The sequence below is a fragment of the Dendronephthya gigantea genome, unplaced genomic scaffold, assembly GCF_004324835.1.
Source record: "Dendronephthya gigantea isolate DGI-Jeju-01 unplaced genomic scaffold, DenGig_1.0 000019F, whole genome shotgun sequence".
Classification (NCBI taxonomy): domain Eukaryota; kingdom Metazoa; phylum Cnidaria; class Anthozoa; order Malacalcyonacea; family Nephtheidae; genus Dendronephthya; species Dendronephthya gigantea.
This window is the reverse complement of record NW_021163029.1, coordinates 87,207-110,527: the sequence shown is the minus strand read 5'-3', so window position 1 is coordinate 110,527 and position 23,321 is coordinate 87,207. Positions and strand designations below refer to the sequence as shown.

Sequence of the window (23,321 nt, the reverse complement as noted above, 5' to 3'; positions counted from 1 at the left end):
TTCGCCAAAAGACTCGGAAAATCGAGCTCATCGCCACAAACGAAGGCGGGAAAATAACACCGAAGCTCGTGTCAACGATATGAAGCAACAATTTGTGGCTTGGACCACTCGTGTATCGGCCATTGAGTCGAAATTGAGCGACAACGCTAGCACAACCTCAGCAGGTCTTGGCGAATTCGACGATGATCAATTGTCAATTCACCCATCGGACTCGCCGAAGGAATTCGACAACAACTCGGCCTTTGAGGCACCTTTAGTTGGCTCTATGCCACCTTTAGACAGCGCTGAGCCGACAAATATAAACGATAAATTTAACCCCAACACTGTCGCTTCGGCAGAAGAAGCTTCTTGCGAGTTTTTTGACCCTGAGAGCTCCGCTCGACGACGATGGTCTCCCTCAGACCACTTTGGCAAATTTCTTGAAAAAAAAAGCACACGCCTAACATTAGACCAAGTTAACGAAATTATCGGAGAAAATTCTCTCCCTGAGATCGACGCTTGTAATGCTCCTTTACTGGACAAACAGATTTTAAATTACATTCCCGCTAATCGCAAAAAATTCGTCGAACAACGCGACAAAGATTTGGCGCTAATTCAACGCGCACTACTAAATTCAGCAGGCCCTCTTTGTTGCCTACATGACCGCCTTGAACAACAGGCTACGATTTCTAACGAGGATTATTGAACACTCTACAGCAATCGCTGTGCTTGTTGGGCTCTGCCAATCATATTGTGACAACAAATCGTCGGAAGAAGATTTTGGGTGCGATTAATCCTGATAAGGCACAACTAGCTGATCGTGAATTTCCCAATGCTGGGAAAATGTTATTTGGGGACGATTTGCCCTCCCTAGCAGCTAAGCACTCCGAGTTATCGCGGAGCCTTACTAAAAACTTGCAAAAGCAACCATACAATGTAAAACCAAACCCTACAGGTGGCGGTTCCGCGGCACTAGCCCACCCAGCAAACAAATATAATTTTCCGGAGCCTACCCAACACAGGTCAACGAGGCCCCAGCGAGGCTCTTTTTCCGCTAATGTTAAGCCCCAGAATTTTCGTGGCAGGCGGGCCCAGTACAATCGCAACTGGCCCCGCTAATGTCTCAGCGAACAGCTCGGCTGCCCCTTTTCCTTCACCAGTGGCAAAGTATCACTCAGGACCAACAGGTTTTAAACACAGTTCGGGGTTATCAACTGGAGTTCCTGTCGGAACCGCATCAAAAAGTTATTCCTCCAACAAAGTGCACAGAGGACGCGATGGACGAGGAAATAGCAAATTTGCTAATCAAAGGGGCTATCATCCCCGTAAATTTTTCCCGAAAGGGGTTCTACAGTCGGATGTTCCTTGTCCCAAAAAAGGGAGGCTCATTTCGACCCGTCATAGACCTCAGTCAGTTGAACAAATTCGTAAAGAACGAACATTTTCAGATGGAAAACTTGCTATGTGCAAAACAAATTATCAACCCAAGAGATGTTATGGTCAAGTTAGACCTCAAAGATGCATACCTAACCATCAGCGTTCACCCCGACTCACAGAAATATCTGAGGTTCATTTACCAGGGCCAAGTTTATCAGTTCAAGGCCCTACCATTCGGTCTACATACGGCACCACGTGTGTTCACCAAACTGCTCAAACCAGTCGTAGCTTTCCTCCGCACACGCAACATCAGACTTCTGATCTACTTGGACGATATTCTTCTAGTAGCGTCATCCTCGGTGATATTACAGCAACACACACAGGTTGTGCTAAATTTGTTTCGCGATCTGGGGTTTATAATCAACTACGAGAAGTCGATTCTTGTCCCAACTCAGATCCTGGAGTTTCTAGGATTTATAATCAACTCAGTCACCATGAAGTTCTCTTTACCTCCAGAGAAAATAGTGAAAACCTCCCTCCTGTGAAAATCCTTGCTGAAGGAGAATCTAACATCATTACACACGCTATCTCAACTGTTGGGTTTCCTAGAGTCTTGCCGGCCAGCGGTTTGGCTTGCTCCACTCCATTTCCGGCACCTTCAGTCGTGCCTGATCGAGCGGGTAACGTTAAACAATGGGGGTTACTAGGGTTTGGTGTATCTGAGAAGATCAGCCCTGGGCGAACTGCAGTGGTGGATTCAGAATATCCATCGGGTCAACGGAAGTCCGATTCGTCCCCCTGCATCCGAAATGACTATAACAACGGACGCCTCCAAGATGGGCTGGGGCGCAACGTGCGGGAATTCTTCAACCAACGGACGTTGGTCGCACGAGGAGAGACTCCTCCACATAAATGTTCTGGAACTGAAGGCAGCCTTTCTTGCAATACGATCATTCCTGAAACATCAGGCGAACATAGCAGTAAAACTACGCCTAGACAACACGACAGCTGTCTCGTACATAAACAACCAGGGCGGAACCCGCTCCCCAGAGTTGATGTCTCTGACATTAGAACTATGGAATTGGTGTCTACAACACAATATTTTCCTGAAGGCGGAATATCTTCCGGAGGCCGAGAACGTCCAAGCGGACAAAGAGTCGAGAGTGTTCGTCGACTCGAGCGATTGGAAAATACAGTCAGGGATAATAAAACCTTTCCTGCGAAGCAGAGATATCGATCTGTTTGCAACCAGACTAACGAATCAATTACCACGCTACGTAAGTTGGCGCCCGGACCCCAACGCTTGTGCAACGGACGCATTCACACTGGATTGGAGCTCCACGAGGGGTTATGCTTTCCCCCCGTTCAATCTGATCCCTCGAACCCTAATGAAAGTGAGGGACGACAATGCAACTCTCCTCCTGGTCGCACCCATTTGGCAAGCACAACATTGGTGGCCCCTGTTATTACAACTGGCAATACGCCTGCCAGTGTGCCTTCCATCCTCCCAAACACTCCTGGAGGATCCGTCAAACCTAAGGGCAATCCACCCAATGTATCCAAGACTCCAGCTAGCCGTTTGGCTCATCTCCAACAACGCTGCTCAGCAGAAGGTTTTTCGGGAAGAGTTACCCGATTATTGTCCTCTGCTACACGACAGTCGACAAATAAGGCCTACGACTCCGCATGGAACAAATGGATTAGCTGGTGTGCTACAAGGCAAATCGATCCGATTTCAGCAAATATCAGAGACATATTAAGTTTCCTAAGCGATCAATTCGATAACAATCTCCAATACCGTACCATAAACGTCCTTTGTTCTGCCATATCATGCGTACACCCATGGATAGATGGCAAGCCGTTTGGGCAACATCCTCTCGTTATACGACTAATGAAAGGCATTTCTAATGAACGACCGTGCAAACCAAGATATTCTTCAACATGGGATGTGTCCAGGGTAACCTCATATTTGTCTTCACTGGGTGATAATGATAAGTTATGCTTAAAACTTTTAACTAAGAAGCTTCTGATGTTATTAGCCTTAATATCACCAGAGAGGTCCTCTGTGCTATCGGATCTCGATGTCCAATTTCTAAAAATTCAGCCCGATGGTTTCGTTTTTACACTTACTAAACCTCGAAAGACAGGGGATCCAAGAACTCTCACCACGATAGCCTTTCCATGCTTTCCGGAGGACAACACGCTGTGTCCTTTTAAATGTCTGCAGTCTTACATGATTGCTACAAATGATTTCCGTACACTACCTGACCGGAAGAAACTGTTTCTTTCGCCACTACGTCCGCATCGACCGGTTTCCAAAAGCACAATCGCCAGGTGGTTGTGTGATGTAATAACAGCTTCTGGCATCGATTCAACGATATTCAAAGCTCATTCCACCAGATCAGCGTCAACTTCAACCGCGGCTAAAAAACAACTACCACTAAATGATATCCTCAAAATGGGCGATTGGACATCTCCTTCAACTTTCCAACGATTCTATTTCAAACCAACGATTGATGACAGTTATGCAAAAACAATACTCAAATCATAAATTGTTCTTTTTCAGTTACATGTTCGAATTTAAACAAAATTAATGTTGGCTAGCATTTATTTCTTGCATTTTGTTTGTTATTTGTCCATATCGTTCAATAAAACTGCGTTTTCTTGTTATTGTTCTTTGCTAGCAGATTGGTTTTGCCCTCCCACGTTGAAATCTACCATTTGTTTTCCCATATAAATGGGGGCACGTACTTATAGGCCGAGTCATGTGACCCGGGCTTGTTTTCTTTTTCTTTTCTCTTCATTTCCGGTTCCGGAAACGTTGAAATGTGAGTTAGAGCACGGTAAGACAAGCTTTACCATTTGTTTTCCCATATATTTCTCCCTTCGTTTGCTCGTATAATCATAATTACACTAACAGGCCCAAGAGGCCCTTGTGTAATTTGAATTATTAATCTTAGATTCAACCAGGTGAACTGTTTTACGAATTACGACTGTGATTCAAAGTGACTATATGGAAAATTGAATTTATTATAGATAAAACAAATATTGTTGGGTTGTCACGCCAGGCTCTACGCTTTTGGTTGTTTTTATCAGATTTACGAAATCACAACAAAATACTTTTGTTTTGGGCGTGTTTTTTTGCGTGGGGGTGACTTAGTTTCAACTTCTGGTCAGAAGGTAGCCTTCCCGTTATTTTCATTTCACTGAGTGTAGCCCAAAACTATGTGACTCATGTGAATCCCAAAGAAACTAAAATCTGACAACGGCCCACCATTTAATGGTGTTAGGTATAGAATGGGCAACCAGTACACTGTTGTGGCCTCAAAGAAACCCGGTTGTGGAGAGATTTATGAAACCAATTGGAAAGCTTCTAAAAACAGCTGAAGTCAAAGGAAAGAACTGGAGATAAGAGTTGAAAGAAACAAGAAAAATGAATGAACAAGAAAATAAAGAATACTATAATAGGAAGAAAAGAGTGAAAGAGTCACGCATGAAGCAAGGTGACACAGACATATGCAAGCAAGAAAAAAAACAAAAGATAACACTAAAGTTCGATCCACTACATTATACAGTGAAAGAGCGAAAGCACAACACCATAGTTGCAGAAAGACAGGGGACCGGAGAACAATTACCAGGAACGTGTCATATTTCAAGAAAGTTATAACGGATGACAGCGATGACGAATGGAACAACAAAAAAGAAAACGAACTTAATCATGAAGAAGGAGAACCAAAGAAAGAACAGCAGGGGTTACGAAAGTCATTGAGAACTAGAAAACCAGTAGAACGTTTCCACTCTGGTTTTATGTAAATAGAAACATTCAACAAAGCAAGGAACTTGAACTCGAATAAGGACTATTATCAATAGCCTTCATATTGTTATTGTTGACATTTTGTTTGTTTGAAATAATGTAGTATATAGAAATCAGAAGATAACGACGTCATATGTAAATATGTAATTTGAAGAATATAACGAGTTTTCCTATTACAGATATGTTATACAGGCTTATGTTAGATAATAACTCCATACTTATTAAGCTATATACAAGTATGTTTATATATATCGCAGTTCGTGGAGCTCATCGAGGTGTTTTGACGAGGCTATTAAAGAAAGGTGAGCAAATTTTGTTAGAGGTACCCGATTCTGAAGAAACGATTGATCGTTTACAAACATTTAGTGGAACGATAGAGGCGAAGGGAAAGTTACTAGAATCGTTGGACGAAGGATTTGTAAGCAAGATAAAAGAAGACGACATTGAAAATGAGGTAAACGAGTCATCAAGTTATGCTGAGAAGATAAAAGAGGTACGGCGTAAAATTAACAATTTGTTGAAAAAAAACACGAGAAAACGTTGCTGAAAAAAAATACGCCTGAGTTGCCTAATCAATCCGTTGAAATTAATGAACCACAGTCGAATATATTGGATGGTACAAATGTGCAAGCAGATATCGTAGGTGAAACGAGTACGCAATTGAACACGAATACGCAAGTTGAAACAAACACGCCAGTAGATACAAATTTGAATGAAAGCCTGAATGAGTCTGTAAATTAAGCAAGTGAAATTGCAACCGTAGTACCGGTAATTGAAACACCAAGTCAGGTTGGCCAAACCAAAGTTACCAAAATTGTGCTCGCCTAAATTCGAGAAATGGCATGCGATGTAAAGAAATGGCATGCATTTTGGGAGTAATTTGAATTTTTAATAGACAAGAATGAAGAGAAATTTCTCGTATTGACAAATTCAATTATTTAAGCACCTAACTTGAGGATGAAGCAGCCCGAGCAATTCAAGGTTTGCCATTGACGAATGCGAATTACACTGTTGCTATAGAACAATTAAAAGAAAAGATTTGGTAAATCACAAACCATTATTACCGCACACATGGACGACTTATTAAAATTGCCTAGTTTGGGCTCTAGATCAGTTAATTATTCACGTACGCGGACTCGAAACTCTTGGCATTAGTGCTCAACAGTACGCACAGTGATGTCCAAGCTACCCCCCGATATTCGATTGTTGGTTACACGAAAGACGAAAGGTTCTCTGTTAGAGTTGAGTTATATCACAGAGTTACTAAAGGTAGAAGTTGAGGCACGTGAAGCAAGTTTTTCATTACAAACACATAATAGTAACTTTGACAATAGAAAACCGTGGGAAAGAAGTCGTATGAATGCCGGACGGAATGTTACAGGAGCCTTTTTAAACAAGTCGAGCAGCAAACCTTCTAACATTTCATGTGTGTTTTGTTCGAAGTCAGATTTTTCTGCATCTTGCGAGGAAGTAAAGGATATTAGCAAACGTAAAGAGATTCTATAATGCGAGACTGTCGTTGCTTTTTGTGTTTAAATTGGGACACCGTGCATTAGAATATTCAATGTCAGAAATGTAAAAGGCGTCACCATCAGTCAATTTGTAATGTGTGTCAAAGTCCCTGATGAGAGTACTCCTACGATTTTATTATGATCGAGTGCTTGCTTCCAGTCCTCCACTAGACGAATAAGTGTAGTCTCACAACTATACGATTTCCTGTACGCAGACATGAAATCATCAAAGATCATATGTGAATTGACAGATAAGATCTTTGATGATTTCATGTCTGCGTACAGGAAATCGTATAGTTGTGAGACTACACTTATTCGTCTAGTGGAGGACTGGAAGCAAGCACTCGATCATAATAAAATCGTAGGAGTACTCTCATCAGATATGAGTAAAGCTTTCGACTCTATGTACCCACCACTTTTGCTTTCTAAACTCCAAGCATATGGTATGTCAAATAGCTCCTTGTCAATCCTAGAATCCTATTTTAGGGATCGTAAAAATAGGGTCAGACTTGCCAATAACGTGAGCAGCGATTGGAAAACTGTTACGCGTGGTTGTCCACAGGGTTCCTCATTGGGACCAGTTTTGTGGAACATATATCAAAACGATTTGTTCTACGAAAACATCAGTTCACAACTCTCAATGTACGCGGATGATCACCAACTTTATTCCTCAAATCAATCAATCCAAGAAGCATCAATGGTACTGGAGTTGGATGGGAAAACCACGGGTGACTGGTATAAGGATAACCATTTGGAAGCTAATTTTGACAAATATCAGGTTATGATGATGACCAAAGGCAATAACGGCAATAATACAGATGTAGATATTGACAACCATACAATACGTCAGGCGAAGCAGATGAAACTTCTAGGAGTGACTTTAGACGAAGATCTGAATTTTTCTGAACATGTGTCCAATATTTGTAAGACAACGAGTAAGAGAATTGGGGTATTGATGAGGCTTAGGAAGTTGATACCAACTACTGCAAAATTGCATATATATAAAGCAGCCATTATGCCCTATTTCAATTACTGTAGCCTTGTTTGGCACTTTTGCAAGGAAAGTGATAAGAACAAATTAGAACGAATTAATGAAAGAGGACTGCGGGCTGTTTTTTGCGACTGGGGTTCGTCCTATCCAGAGCTTTTAAAGAGAGCTAATATGACTACACTTTATAATATGCCTGTGGCCAATTCATGCATGCTATGCAGACGGCTTGTTCTTTGTTGTGTAAAACTGATCTTTTATCGTTTATAATTGGTATAAACCTGATCAGCTAAATGTGTTAACTTTTATGGCGTCAACATTAAGCGGAAAATTATGCTTTGCGTGGAGTGGCGACTACGAATCTTTAAAGCAGTTCATAAAGGACGACCTAGAACTCGAAGGAATATGGTCGCAGCCTGGTGGGGATAGAAAACTTTTCACTTTTGATGAATCTACCATATTGTGGAAAAAGAATAAGAATCTGTTGTACCTTGATGGTGCGAGAGCGAACGAGATTACACAAAAGTTTTGTAAGCTGATATGCTCTTCCGAAGCTCCCATTTTGGACGCTCGGCAGTCGGGCATGCAATCGTCTACAGTCAATGTAATTCTAGATGACCTTCAACAAGGCCAGTTGGTAAACTCGGAAGCGATTCGGGCTTTATCGGGGACGATTTCTCACATAACATCGGTGATTTCGCATTTCCAGAGCTTTATGGATAAAGATAAAGGCGGCCAAGACGATTTAAACTCGGCAGCGCCTCCGAATGAAGCGAGCGAACAATCTGAATATATTAATCAAGATAACATTAATGATGCAACAATTGTGAAGCCTTTTGTCTTGAACGATTTCGCAAATCCTAATATGATCAATGGGCCGGAATCTGTTAACGATCTCACTAATCAAGAACCCATTGTTATTGATGATGCATGCGAAAATACTAATGATAGCCTTGTTGTCGTGAAATTAAGCGAGAACGACCAGTTAAAACCTAATAATGATACAACAAGTGCTGAGCCGCCTTCATCGCAAGAATGTAAATTAACTTACGCAAACACTGTAAAGTCATCTCATGCAATTGATACGAGTAATAAACCTAAGGTAAACCTGCAGAAATCACCAAGCAGAAACAAGGTGCCTTTTAGCGAGTCCGATGGTTTTATCGGAGTAGAGCGAAAGCGAAGGAAAATAAAGAAATTTTTTCTATCTGGCATCGCCCAAGACGTGAATGAAAATCAGATTTTATCTTACCTAAAGAAGAAAAATATAGTCCCAACATATATCTCCATTTTCCCTAGTCGGCGCAGTGGAACTCTTTCATCGAAGATCCATGTCCCCCTGGCTGCTAGTTCACTCGTGCAAGAAGATAATTTCTGGCCAAAATTTGTTACTTGTAAGCCTTGGCGCCCAAAGGAGGAGCATCTTGCGAAGCATGAAATAAACTTAACCCATAAGGGAATTTTATCAACGTACGTGTAATGGCTCACACAATTCAAGTCAGAATATCTTCTCGCGCTCATGGCCATAGATCTAGGCAAAATGCGCGGAACATAGCTAACCTTAAGTACGTAAATATTGTAAAGCATGATGCTTTGACGGATGTTAACAATATTAATAGATCTAATATGAATAAGTCTGTCCAAAAGTCAGCACCTTGCAACAATCTTCAGTTCGTTCCATCTCTCCTACTGTCCAATACGATGTCAATTGTACCAAAGATTGATGAAATAGCCTATACGATTAGCCTGGAAAACCCTGATATAGCCTTTTTTACAGAGACTTGGCTTAAAGAATCGATACCAGACCAGTCAATTAAAATAAACGGATACCAATTATTTCGACGTGACCGCATTAACAGTTCACATGGGGGAGTTTGTGCATACATTAAAGACTCTATTGAAAGTAAAATTCTGTTAGATCTCCAAGCGGACGAATACGAAATACTATGGCTACTACTTCGTCCAGAAAGGCTGCCCCGTGGATTCCATAATATAGTTGTAGCGGTTATTTACCATCCACCCAATTCGGATAATAAAGCAATGCTGGATCATCTAAAAAACTCGTTAGAACGCGTTGAAACCATACACACTAATAGTGCGATCATTTTGGCTGGAGACTTCAACCAACTAGAGTTTAAATCAACTGCCAGGTGCTTCCAGCTTAAACACATGGTGACCTTTCCCACAAGAGGTGCAAATACCCTGGATCAAGTGTTTACTAACTTACATAAATTCTACACTGAACCTATTCCTAGCCCTCCATTTGGCTTATCCGATCATATAACTATCTTAATATTTCCAACAAGGCGACAAAGAACCGGGTGCCATAAAAGATTAATCAAAGTACGGGATAGAAGACCAAGTAAAGTTGGAAGTCTTGGGAGATTTCTGTCAAACATAGCTTGGGAAGACGTGCTATCAACCGCCCCGACTGTTGATGAGAAATTAGAAATTTTTACCGAACTTATCCATTGTGGATTAGATATCCTGATGCCGGAACGTTCGATAAAAGTTCATGTGTCTGATCGTCCATGGATGACTAACCAGCTTAAACGGCTCATTATTCAAAGGCAAAAGGCGTTTTCACGAGGAAAGGATGGTTTATTCAGGCATTTAAGGAACAAAGTAAACCGTGAAAGGAAGCGATGCCGAAAAAGTTATTATCTATCTAAAGTCCGTGGACTAAAGGAAATTAAACCGCACAGATGGTGGCACGAAATCAAACTGTTATGTGGCTCTTCGGAAAAGCATAACCCAGATTTTCGATCAAGCTTGACTACGAACTTAAATTGCAACGATTACGAACTAGCAAATAAGATCAATGAAGCCTTTATCAGTGTTATGGCAGACTACAATCCGCTGACTAATGACGTATGTGTCTTGAAGGAAGACGACGACGAACCAATACAAGTTACCGAAATGGTGGTCGCAAAAACTTTACGTGAATTAAGCGCCACAAAAGCAAATGGCCCGGACAAGTTACCAAACTGGGTACTGAAGACATACGCCGATATATTAGCACCTGCCGTTGCTGATATTATCAACTGCTCATTCCAAACGTGCAAAGTCCCACAAGCATGGAAGATGGCTGACGTTCCCCCCATCCCTAAACAATCAAAGATCACGGACTTTAATAAAGATCTAAGGCCAATTTCTCTGACGTCAACCTTATCAAAAGTGGCAGAAAAATTCATCATTGACAGAGGACTGAGGCCGACTTTGCTTAGATCCTTGGATCCATCACAATTTGGTTTTGTACCAGGCTCGTGTACAACGTTTGCTCTTATCTCAATGTTACACAAATGGCTAACTGAAACCGATGGCACAGGCTCAGCGATAAGAGTAGCCTTACTCGATTACAGGAAAGCCTTCGACTTGGTTGATCATAATTTGCTAATTGCAAAATTACTCAGTTATGGTTTAAAACCCACAATCGTAAATTGGATTACGGACTTTCTACGAAATAGATTACAGCGAGTAAAGATATCAACCGAAGGTGTATCCGACTTCCTACAAGTTCCAGCGGGCGTTCCACAAGGAACCAGGATTGGTCCATGGCTGTTCTTAGCCATGATTAACGATCTACGTATCAATGGTTCCCCCACAAATAGTATATGGAAATTTGCAGACGACACGACCATTTCTGAAGTCATCTTAAGGAACATGGAAAGTAGATTACAAGATACAATAGACCAAGTTGCTAAATGGTCCAATGAAAATAAATTTCAGTTAAATCCGATAAAGTGTAAAGAGCTCCGAATTGACTTTACTAGAAGACCCTTTACTGATGATGGTTTGATTCTAAATGGCGAACGCTTTGAACTTGTTAAATCAGCTAAACTACTGGGTATGACCATCACGGAAGACCTAAAATGGAACAGTCATATCGAAAATATTGTATTAAAAGCATCAAAACGACTATACTTATTAAGGCAGTTAAAACGTGCAGGTGTAGATCATTATTCCTTGATTCAATTCTACTGTGCATGCATTAGATCCATCTTAGAATACGGTTGCCAAGTTTTCCACAGGCCTTCCTGATTATTTGTCGGTGGATATGGAACGTGTCCAAAATCGAGCCTTGCGGATAATCTACCCGGAATCAAGTCCAAAAGTCGCATTAAAGGAAGCAAAATTATTAACACTGAAGGACAGAAGAGAAAAGTTATCACAAAAACTATTCTCGTCCATCGAAACAAAAGATGATCATAAATTACGCCATTTACTACCTAAAGAAAACTTACCAACACATAATTTTAGAGAACTGAGAAGATTTAATCTTCCCATTATTAATACGAATAGGTTATTGAACTCTTTTATCCCAAATTATGCGAAAAAATCAAAACTTTAAGCATATTAGTATAGTCTTAGTATTAATACTTTATCGTAGCGGAACATTTTACAGTAATCTTAAATTTAATAGAATTTTATAGCAACATGTTGTAAATATAGTAAACATATTCCATATTTTATCTAAAATTCTTTGCCTGTAAATTCAATTGCAATTCAGTCGTAAGACTGCAAAAATTGATCAATTAAACATTATTATTATTATTAATATAAGGTTGCAAAATATAGCAATCTTTATGTACAAAATCAAACATAAATTGTTACCTAATAATATTTTAAATCTAAGTCCACAATCTACATATAACCTTAGAAATTCTGATTTTCGCCGCCCTAGATTTAGCGGGATTAAATACGGCAAGCATTCTCTAAGATACTTTGGCCCGTACCTATGGGATAAACTTTCACCAGAATTAAGAACTTTGACTTCGATACTCAGTTTCAATACGGTTTCTGTGGTTGAAGAGGGTGGAAAACGGTTTATCTGAGATAGTTGTGTACCATTTTTGTCGCCTTGTTTTTGGTCTGAAACCTAACCCGGCCATTTTAGGAGCAACAATCAAACATCATCTTTCTCAGTTTTCGACGCGTGGTCCTGAAACTACAAAGATATTGGAGAATGACTTGTATGTTGATGATTTGGCGACTGGTACTGATTCGGAGGAAAAAACAATACATCTGTACAAGTTAGCAAAGGAGTTGATGGCTAAGGGTGGTTTCAATCTTCGTAAATGGAATAGCAACTCGTATCGTGTACGACAGTATATTTCGGAGTGTGAAAATAATAGCGTCCTTGAAAGTCGTAGAGAAGAGGAGATCGTCAAGGCTATGCAGTGCAAAGAGTTGTTGGGATGTACAGAGGATGATGCGTCCTATGCGAAAGTCTCAGTTAATCCGTTAAGTAGTGATAATAGCTACATGCGAAATAAAGGTTCTCGGCCTTACGTGGAATTACGTGAGCGAAGTATTCAAGTACAGCATGCAAGATTTGGTAGCCTTTGCCAAACAATTACCTGTCACAAAAGGTTCAGTTTTGAAGATAAGGGCGAGAGCTTTTGACCCCCTTGGGTTAATTACGCCGTTCAGTATCAACTTGAAGATCCTCTTCCAAGAATTGTGTTTGGACATAACCGTTCGGGACGCTGAGTTACCAGATTCGTTCAGGAGTAAGAGGGAGAAATTGATCCTGCAGTTGCCAGCGCTTAGTGATGTTACCGTTACAAAAAAATGTGACAGGTTATCGAATTGCATGAATTCTCTGACGCGAGTACATGCATACATACATACACCTACATTAATGTTTTGGAGTAATCACTTTTGAAATTGATTACTATCGATAATCCATAAAATTGCTTTTATCAATAAAGAAACTGTTTCAGAGGATACCTTGTACCTAATAGGCTGACCAGTTTAATAATTACAGAAATAACTGCACCATGCCCATGAACATTTTATTCTTTCTCTATGTGTGTTGTTTATAGTTTATAGGGTTTCAAACACAGATGAAATATTAAACTATATAATGTACTGTACATGTATGTTCAATATAATTTTGTGCTTTTTTATTTTGTCTACAAACTCCTTCACAACTCTGGTTCTGTAAGAGAAATTGGTACCTTCAAATACTCAGAGAGAAATATAATGGATTAAATGTGACACCTCAAAAGGTTACAAATTCATGTGAGGGTTCAGAGCAGTTCTTATTGAGTGTTGGGAAAGCATAAATTCTAGAAGCTGCAATGGAGTTTTGGGGACTGAAAGATGTGAATGGTTCTCCAACAAAACACATACCACCACATGGAATCATGCATATGGAGAGAGAGAAAAAAAGATGGAATATTTTGACAGAGTCATCAGTGCATTTGTTGATGAGTTTGTTATCCCAGACCCTGAGAAAGAAAATCTTAATCACGCTGATGTTGACAGGCTTGTATTTGGTGATGATGAATATTGTCAAGATACTGAGCCAGATAGAATCAGGTATATACAATGTTGTTAGGTACAATAAATTTCTCAGATATTTTTTTATGGTACTCTGCCATTATAATGTCATCTACTAATTCACCAGTAAGGTAAGTTTATAACAAGATTAATTGGATTAATGCACAACTAGGCACAATGCTTGCATTGATATTTATATAAACACTGGCCATGGTACTATTAATATTTAATAATATTTTTAACTAATATTTTTAACTAATGTAAGTACTTGAACCAACAATTTTTTATCTTATGTTGGCAGGTTTTATGGTTTAAACATAATACAGTTAGCTGTCTTCTTGATGCAACTTATCGATATATGCAAAGAAGGAGATGGTTCGAGGAATAACATCAACAAAAAGTATTGCTATTATATTTCAAATCAGCAAATTCCCATAACTATGCACTGGAAATGTTCACAAGTATCACCCAAATTGAAGCTATTGCATCAGAGGAAATAACGCATAGGCTCACTTAGGGAGGATTTGTAAGCTGGCATGGTGGTAAAGGGAGGAATATTTCTTGTGACATGGCACAAGAAATATGCAACAGAGTAATTAAGCAAAGTTATCATTAAAGCAATGGTGCCAAACAAAACACATAAGGGCATCCAAAGGAGCCGCTGGTATTCAGTAGATTGTAAAGAGAGTTACCGAGATATGACATATTTCAAGAGTGTCACAAGTGCACAGTCACAAAAGTCCCACAGAAGATGAAATGATGACGCTAAAAGATTTGAGAAAGATAAAGCCATTTGAGAGGAGACCAGGAAGAAAGCATGCACATTTTGAAGAAATTCAAGTAGACATGAAAAATCTTTTCATTTGGCTTGAAAAACACAAGAAACTGATTGCAATGGGTCAAAAATAATTTGTATCTCCTGCAAGGCAGTGGACATTACTAGGTACTTAGTATTAAATGAGAAAGTATATACAGCTACGGAGCTATATAGGGATCATACATATTTCAAATTCAAGACAGGAAAAGTTGAGATACATGAGTCAACTTTTGGTCCTTCAGCAGGAATCAAACCTACACTTTTGCAATGCCGGTGCAATGTTCTTAGGCACACTGAGCTAGAGAGGTAGGTTTTATTACTTTACCACTTTTTCACGAGGCGAAGCCGAGTGAAATATCGATGATCGAGGGTCCCAAAATGTTTTCTGAGTTCTCAGTAAATACGTTTTTTATTATATACCACTTGTCAAAGAAAAACCAAACTACAAGGTAAACAACGAAACATCTATTCATAAAAGACAAAATTTGAAATGGATAAACAGTCTAAAGATCACACGTCCAGGTGCGCTGCACGTGATTTATAAAGGTTGTCACTTGTCATTTCCCATGAAATAACACATTATTTCACTCTGCAGTGAAATCGTCACTCTGGCGTGATTCGCTCTCGACCAATGAAATGCTATGAACACTAAACTTTGACAAGTGGTATATACTACTTATTAACCGAATTTGAGGTCCGTACTAGAAAAATATCAGACTGAGGTCTTGACAGTACGGACCGAGCGATAGCGAGGTCCGTAAAAGACCGAGGTCTGATATTTTTCCAGTACGGACCGAACGTATTCGGTTAATAAGGGATTTATTATATGGCATACAGTATTTAGTTTATTTATTTATACCATAGGCGGCCCAGAATTGGGACAAGTAAAGACAATACTAAAACGTTTAAATCCGAGGAAAGCATCTGGTGCTGATGGGGTTCCTGCTTGGGTATTAAAGCGTTTTCACGAAGAATTAGCTCCGAGTATTCATGAAATTATATGCGCTAGTATCCTCCAATGCAAATATCCAAGCTCCTATAAACATGCTCTGATCACCCCATTCCGAAAGTAAACACCCCTGAGGATTTAAGTACCGACTTCAGGAAGATTTCAGTCTTACCGCAAGTGGCCAAAGTCCTGGAGAAGATGCAATTACGATTAAACCAAGTTGATTTTAAAATTAAAACCAATCAGCACGCATTTGCGAGGGGTAGAACAACAGTGAGTGCACTGTCAAGTATGACTCAAGATTGGTATGATGCCACAGATCAAGGTAGCCCATATGGCATATGATGGTGTACATGCGTTGTTTGTAGATTTCCGAAAAGCGTTCGATCTCGTAGATCATGAAATTCTTCTAACGAAACTGGAAAATATGGGGATTAATAAGTCATTCTGGTTATGGTGTCAAAGTTTTCTGACCAACCGAACACTGCAAGTTAAGGTCCTAAATGTTCTCTCTAGAGTTGAAGCAGTACCAGCTGGTGTCCCGCAGGGAGCAGTTATCTCACCTACGCTATTTAACATTTACATTAATGATATGGAAGATTGTATCCCATGCAAGTGAACTTTCAATATCCACATGTAAATATGCCGATGATTGTAGCCAATACGAACTTGTTTCTACTGGATCAAATAGTAAAATGCAGGAAGTAGTGAATTACTTGGAAGAATGGGCTACTCAGAATAAAATGCAGCTGAATACCGGTAAGACAAAGGATATGTGGATTGGATTTACGAGATCAAGTTCAGCTCCCCTAAGTATTAGTATAGGAAATGAAACGATTGAAAGAGTCACAAAATTCAAACTTCTTGGGGTTACCATGCAAAACGACCTTAAATGGAAATCTCATGTACAAGATATCGTTAAGAGGGCAAGTAAAAGAATCTATTTCGTGAGGGCATGTAGAAAAGCAAATCTTCCAAGTGATATAGGACTAATGACCTATTGTACAAAGATAAGACCCATTCTGGAATATGGGGCGCCAATCTGGGCAGGCATACCAGATTACCTAAAGGAGGACATTGAAAGAGTACAAAGCCGCTGTTTAGATATTATTGGATTACCAAGGAATAAAATCGAGTCACTTGCATCAAGAAGAAACTATCTAACAAGTAAAGAGTATGAAAATATACTAAATTCAGAAAATCATCCATGCAAGAGACTGATCCGTAGTACAAATGTAAATGAACACAATCTAAGAACAGGCTGTAACCCTCTTTCGGCGCCCTTTTCATCGACAGATAGACATAAACAATCTTTTATACCGAGAGCTGCCTGGCTGAAATATTTTAATGTACATAGTAAAAACTAAAATAGTCATACTTGCATGCATTTCTACAAAGCAGTTTTATAAATATAAATTGGGGATTTTGCAACGGCGCGAAGCGCCCGCAGTAAAGTCAAGATTATATGAGAACACAGAAGTGAGATATAACAATGCTTTATTCTTATCAAAACACCGAATACAGCTGATGAAGGACTATGTACTAAAATAAACGTCACTAGCTATGTTTACACCGTCTCCTAGCAACCAACTCTTCAGTTCGAAATCAGCAAACATTGGAATAAAACTAATTCAACTAATATTGAATAAAACCAATTTATAATATAAGTATGATATAACAAGCAATTTGATTGGCTACCGCGCGTGCATTGTGAAGCCATAATGCACGCTTCTGGCTTTGAAGTCTTTGTTGCTAAGCAACATCTTAAATAACATGTAAGGAGAATTTCATTATTGATCAAATAAATAAACTTTGTTGTTGCCCTATAATTTCTTCTTATATTATAAAAGAATTAAAAAAGCTCGTCGCGTGCCTTTATGGTGTAATAATGCACTCGGGGAAATGTTGGGAGAATACTCGAGAAGCTTGTAAAACACTCGGCTACGCCTCGTGTTTTACAAGCTTCTCTCGTATTCTCCCAACATTCCCCCATCGTGCATTATTACACCATAAAGGCACGCGACTCGTTTTTTAATTCTTAAATAAAAATATGACCAACAGATCAGGAACCGATCATAACGCGATATTTCCTCTTGCAAATCTAAAAGAGAAAAGAAGAAGACCCGTAGTTCGAAAAAGGGGGGGAGGTGGGATTGTTATATCTCACTTCTGTGTTCTCATATAATCTTGACTTTACTGCGGGCGTTTCGCGCCCTTGCAAAATCCCCAATTATATTTCGAACACAGAAGTTCGATATAACAATGCTTGTTTAAAGCTGGGTGAAAACACAACTTAATTCAGTTAGCTCCCAAGTTATTAAGCTAGGAAAGAACCGCCCGAGCATAACCATCACTAAACGACGGACGATAATAGAAACGAGTAAAGGAGGACGATCCGGACCAATCAGCCATGCGCAAAACCTCCTCCAAGGAGACACCTCCCGTTGCAGCTTTTGACGTCGATGCGGACCGCGTAGAATGACTCTTGAAGATATTGGTATCGATTCCAGCGATAGCCAGAATGGATTTAATCCAACGTGCAATGGAACATGACTGAACCGGATGGTGTGGTCTATGGTAGCTAATCAAGAGCTGCCGTTCGATATTAGGACGCAAAGGTGGGCGAAAAACTCTAGTGCGGGCAATGTAAGAATCTAGACAGCGCACTACACAAAACCCTGTGTAGGCCACACTGGTGTGATTAAAATCAACTCTCCCCTTCGGCCCTCAGCTTCGCCAGCGAGCGCATGATTAGGCAAAATGGGGGAAAAGCGTAATTCCTTCCCACCGACTAGTCCTGTTGAAGGGCATCTGAGGCGAGGGCTAACGGGTCCGGCCTCCAACTGAAGAACTGGGGTAGCTGCGAGTTCAGACGATCGGCAAAAAGATCGATCATACAAGGCCCTCGAATCCGCATCAGGGAGCTTAAGATCTCCGGGCAAAGCTTCCAGTTGCTCGAATATAGGAAATTGCGTGACTCCCAATCGGCCGAGATGTTCAGAGATCCCGCAAGGTGTTCGGCACTGAGGAAAATGTTGCGTGCCAAGGCCCATTCCCAAAGAGCTAGGGCAAGGTTGGAGAGGACTAATGACCGTGTTCCTCCCAGGCGGTTGAGGTACGCCACTGCAGAAGTATTGTCCATACGCAGGCGCACATGAACACACAAACGGTCTTTCACAAAGCTCTTGACCGCAAACGAACCGGCCAGAAGTTCCAGACAGTTGATGTGGAGCTTCCTCTCCATCTGGGACCACAAACCGCCTGTTCTGACTCCTTGACAAACAGCGCCCCAACCCAACCGAGATGCATCGGTCTCGATTACGACATCCGGGGACGGGTGAAGAAGCGCCCGTCCGTTCCAGGCGTCCAAATGTGCTAGCCACCATCGAAGTTCGTCCGTTGCCTCAAAGGAAAGAGCTATTCTCGAGTCGAAATTCCCTTGTTGGGCTAGATCTTTGTGTTTCAAGCGTTGCAAGTGGCGATAATGCAGTGGGGCCGGAAAAACGGCCTGTATTGAGGCCGTTAACTTGCCTATCAACTGGGATAACTCCCTCACTGAAACATTTTGCTGCGAAAGAAGAGTGGAGCAAATCTCTCTGATTGACGTTACCTTGCAATCTGGCAGGAGCATAGTCATACCCCGGGAATTCACGACAAACCCGAGAAATTCTATTTGTTGTGTTGGTTGGAAACACGATTTCTCGGGGTTTATTACAAACCCAAGGTTCTCTAATAGATACTGAGCTGTAATCATGTCCTGTTGTAGACCCTCTTTGGACGTGTTCATAAAGAGAATGTCGTCCAAATAAATTATCAATCGAACACCGGATCTCCGCAGAAGTGCCACAACTGGCTTCATGATCTTTGTAAACACCCTCGGGGCTACAGCTAGGCCGAACGGAAGGCATGTGAACTCGAGGAGAGTTTTTCCAAACAAAGCGAAGATACTTCCTGTGGTTCCTTCAAATGGGAATCACAAAGTACGCATCCTTCAGATCGATCTTGCCCAGCCAATCGTTTGGCTGGAGTAAGTCGCGCAAGAGATGGATCCCTTCCATTTTGAAGTGATCGTACTGAAAAAACACATTTAGATCTTTTAAATTGATAACAGGACGAGAATTTCCGTCGCGTTTTGGAACTAGAAATATACTGCTTACAAATTGGTCGGGAACTGGACCGGTAACGTGTAAAGCTCCTTCTTCCTGAAGAAGAGCTATCTCGGAGTCGACCTTCTCTGACTCTAGCTGAGAAAAAACCAAAGGTGCCTTGGCCCTGGTTTGAATCGGCGGGGCCGTAAAGGGGAGTTTGTAGCCCGACACCGTGTCTAGAATCTCCGGATCTAGAGTTATTTGCCTCCAGTTGAGAAGAAAATGAACCAGCCGTCCTGCGAGCTTTGCTGGAGGAGCAATGATCGAAAATTATCTTTAAACGACTCGAAGGCAGTACGTTTACCTGCGAGTCCAGTTCCCGAGCCTTTTGTAAGGCGGGTACATGCAACATTGGTTGGACTTTTGCAATACCTGTTAGATTTTGTTCTCTGCCGGACGTGCGAACTGTGTCGCATGGCTTTTTCCCCGACGATACGAGTGCTGGCCTCCACGGTTTGAGAATCTCTGGCCCCACGGGCGAGTATTGAAGCCCGGGCCTTTCCCGGGCTGGAAACGAAAAGGCTTCGACTTGTTGTTGCCATGGTAACAAGCTCGTCCTACTAACGAATCAAGCTCTTTCGAAAGCTTCAGCTCTTTAAGAAAAGATTTCTTAAATTTCTTCCCAAACAGGTCGGTAGAACCTTGAGAAAACAAGGACTGATCCTCGAGAAGATCTAATGAATCCGAAGAAATTTTCGCCAAAAGCCCTTTTCGGCGATCAGCGAGAGCACAAAAGCTCGCATTCCCGGTCAAAGCAACGGCACGTTGAACCAGCTCGACCACTTCAGCCGGATCCAAACCCGTTTTACTTTGCTCTGCTAAAAGGGCTTTTTGCCAAAGCTGGGCTAAAGGCCCAAGAGGATCCAAAATACGCCCGGCAATGTTCATTTGACGTCGGTCCATGACCGGGTTAAAAGGCGTACCGTTTCTTTTTAGGTATTTTTTAAAAAGAGTCAACTTTTTTAGGCCGTAATCAGCATGATGAGGCATTGGCGTATCTTTCAAAAGGTCTTTACGAGCGTTCTTAGAAAGGCCGTTAAAAGCAGCCTCCGCTGCGAAATCAACTATTGAGGTGTCAAGGGAATAGTCAAGTTCCGCAGAAGTGCTCGCGATTTGACACGAAGAGTTGTTTTAGCGGGACAAAAAGTCCGATTCAGTATCAGAGCTACTGCTCGTGCTCGAGGAACTTTCACTCGATCCTGAAGTGGAGTACGAACGCGAAAACTTACTTCGCTTACTCCTAGCCTTTTTTGACGAATGTTTGTGCTTTGTATGAGATGAATGTCTCCGTTTTGTTGTCGAAGCCGAAGGGCTCTGAGACACGGTTTTACTCGGCCGGTCAGCCGGCGTTTTTTCTCGCGACACAGCTCGCGGAGCACTCTCAGTTTCCACAGAAACATTTTCCATAGTGGCCTGAGCCATCTATAAAGCACAATATTTATAAATAACCACGAAAATAGACTCAAATGCGAAAGGTAGTCCTTAGAGCGACAAAATATCAACCGTTTTCGGTGAGCTGATGAAGAACTGAAGAGTTGGTTGCTAGGAGACGGTGTAAACATAGCTAGTGACGTTTATTTTAGTACCTAGTCCTTCATCAGCTGTATTCGGTGTTTTGATAAGAATAAAGCATTGTTATATCGAACTTCTGTGTTCGAAATATAATAGAGTATATATATCCAAGTTTAGATATAGGAAAATTTTTTTATATATTTTATAGAACCGATCGATGTAAATTCTTATAATATTTTTAATGTAATACCGCTGTAATTCTTTGCCAAAGGCGGTAAATAAAATCTATTATTATAGAACTGATCTCGCTAATCTCACTGACCTCGCGCGACGCTCATGTTGTCTGAACAGTCTTATATCATAACAGTCTTATATTATTATTATAGTCATAATATAAGACTGTTCAGACAACATGAGCGTCGCGCGAGGTCAGCGAGATTAGCGAGATCAGTTCTGGGCCGCCTATGCTTATACTATGCGCTGCAGCATTTTTGCCGGCTCTTTCGCCAGCCAGTCGCCAAGCAAGCACTGAAATGGCTTCCAAAACTTTGTTTTTTACTCATTAAATAAGAATGATACAGTAATATAAACAAAAATCAAAGATGAATAAATATAATATTCACATGTACCAAATAATGCACTTCTTCGTCTAATCTCCGTCGATATTTTTCGTGTAAAAAATAAAAGTGCAAGCTTGTTTTTGTTCACGAATATGAGAGTTGGACCGTTACTACGGCAACGGTCTAATACTGGGGGATTTGCCAGACCGGCAAAGAACCAATCAGCGCACGCCATTTTAGTCACGAGACCGCGTGCAATATAATAAATAATAATATTATTTCATTTATTTTTTTTGTTCATGGCATTGGTTTACTTCCCCCCAGTACGGTAATAGTTGAAAAAGGCCAGCCTACCAAATAATCCAAAAATTTTGGATTATTTTGAAATCACGTGAGCAGACTTTGCCAGGCATCTTCCCTTCTTCCCTTCCCTCCCCAGCGAGTAAAAACAACAAAAGAGCCGGAGGGTACGAGGTTGAGTAAATGACAATAGAAGAGCACTTACCTTCAGTGTGATGAAATAGCGACAGGTAGAAAACGTTTACACGATCTTTCAATACCTTGAAATTGTCTTGATTTCCTATAAATTCGTCGCTTTGAATTACTTGAAGAATATTGTCGAAAACATCGCGAACATATCTAAGCATTATACTTTTATCACATTCCATGTGTGCCACCAAAAATCTGCTATTCGCTTGAGGTAAAATCAATGGACAATAACAATAGACTATTGCAATTAGACTATAACGAGTACTTCATGTTACGCATATGATTATGGCATATAATACGATTCTACTGTACCGTCATACTGCTCCAAATCACTGATGCATAAACCATGTTTCAACACGCACACAAGCGATATCAATAGGTAATTTTTTTAGATAATTAAAATTAAATACAAAATAAACTTCCAGTGTCCGTGTGGAAAAACATTGTGGTCAATTTCTGAATTTTTCACGTGTTCTTTTTCTTTTCCGTAGGCTCATGTTCACGTAATACTTCATGCTTTCCCCTAATGCAGCATACTAAATCAGTAAATGTCTCAAATCTAGTACCCTATACAAAGACTTTCAACCATTCCAACACACCGGGAGGATGGGGTCGAAACGATGTACTCTAAAAAACGTAACGAAATTTAAACTAGTTCCTATTGTGAGCTCAACGGACACGATTGAAAAAAATGCAAAAATGGCTGCTGCTACGCTGCATCTATTATTGTAAATAGAACCGGATGTAAATAGAACCGGATGTGAATAGAACCGGAAGTTAGATCTTAGATCATAGTTTTGATTGACATTTAACTTTAACGTTAGGAGAAAAAGCGGCAACTTCGATCTCGGACAGAAAAGTCAAACTGTTATTAAAAGCTAACCTGATA

The 23,321-nt window shown here is 40.7% G+C and overlaps 1 protein-coding gene across 1 annotated transcript in view; it reads right to left on the bottom strand.

Moving 5' to 3' along the window:
- The window catches only part of LOC114521014, a 44,053-nt gene extending 21,493 nt beyond the window's left edge, over nucleotides 1-22,560 (bottom strand). Inside the window, exon 1 of the mRNA XM_028541404.1 lies at nucleotides 22,449-22,560. The gene's annotated coding sequence lies outside the window, so the exon portion shown is untranslated. The remainder of the gene's footprint in view (nucleotides 1-22,448) is intronic.
- Between the last annotated feature and the right edge of the window lie 761 nt (nucleotides 22,561-23,321).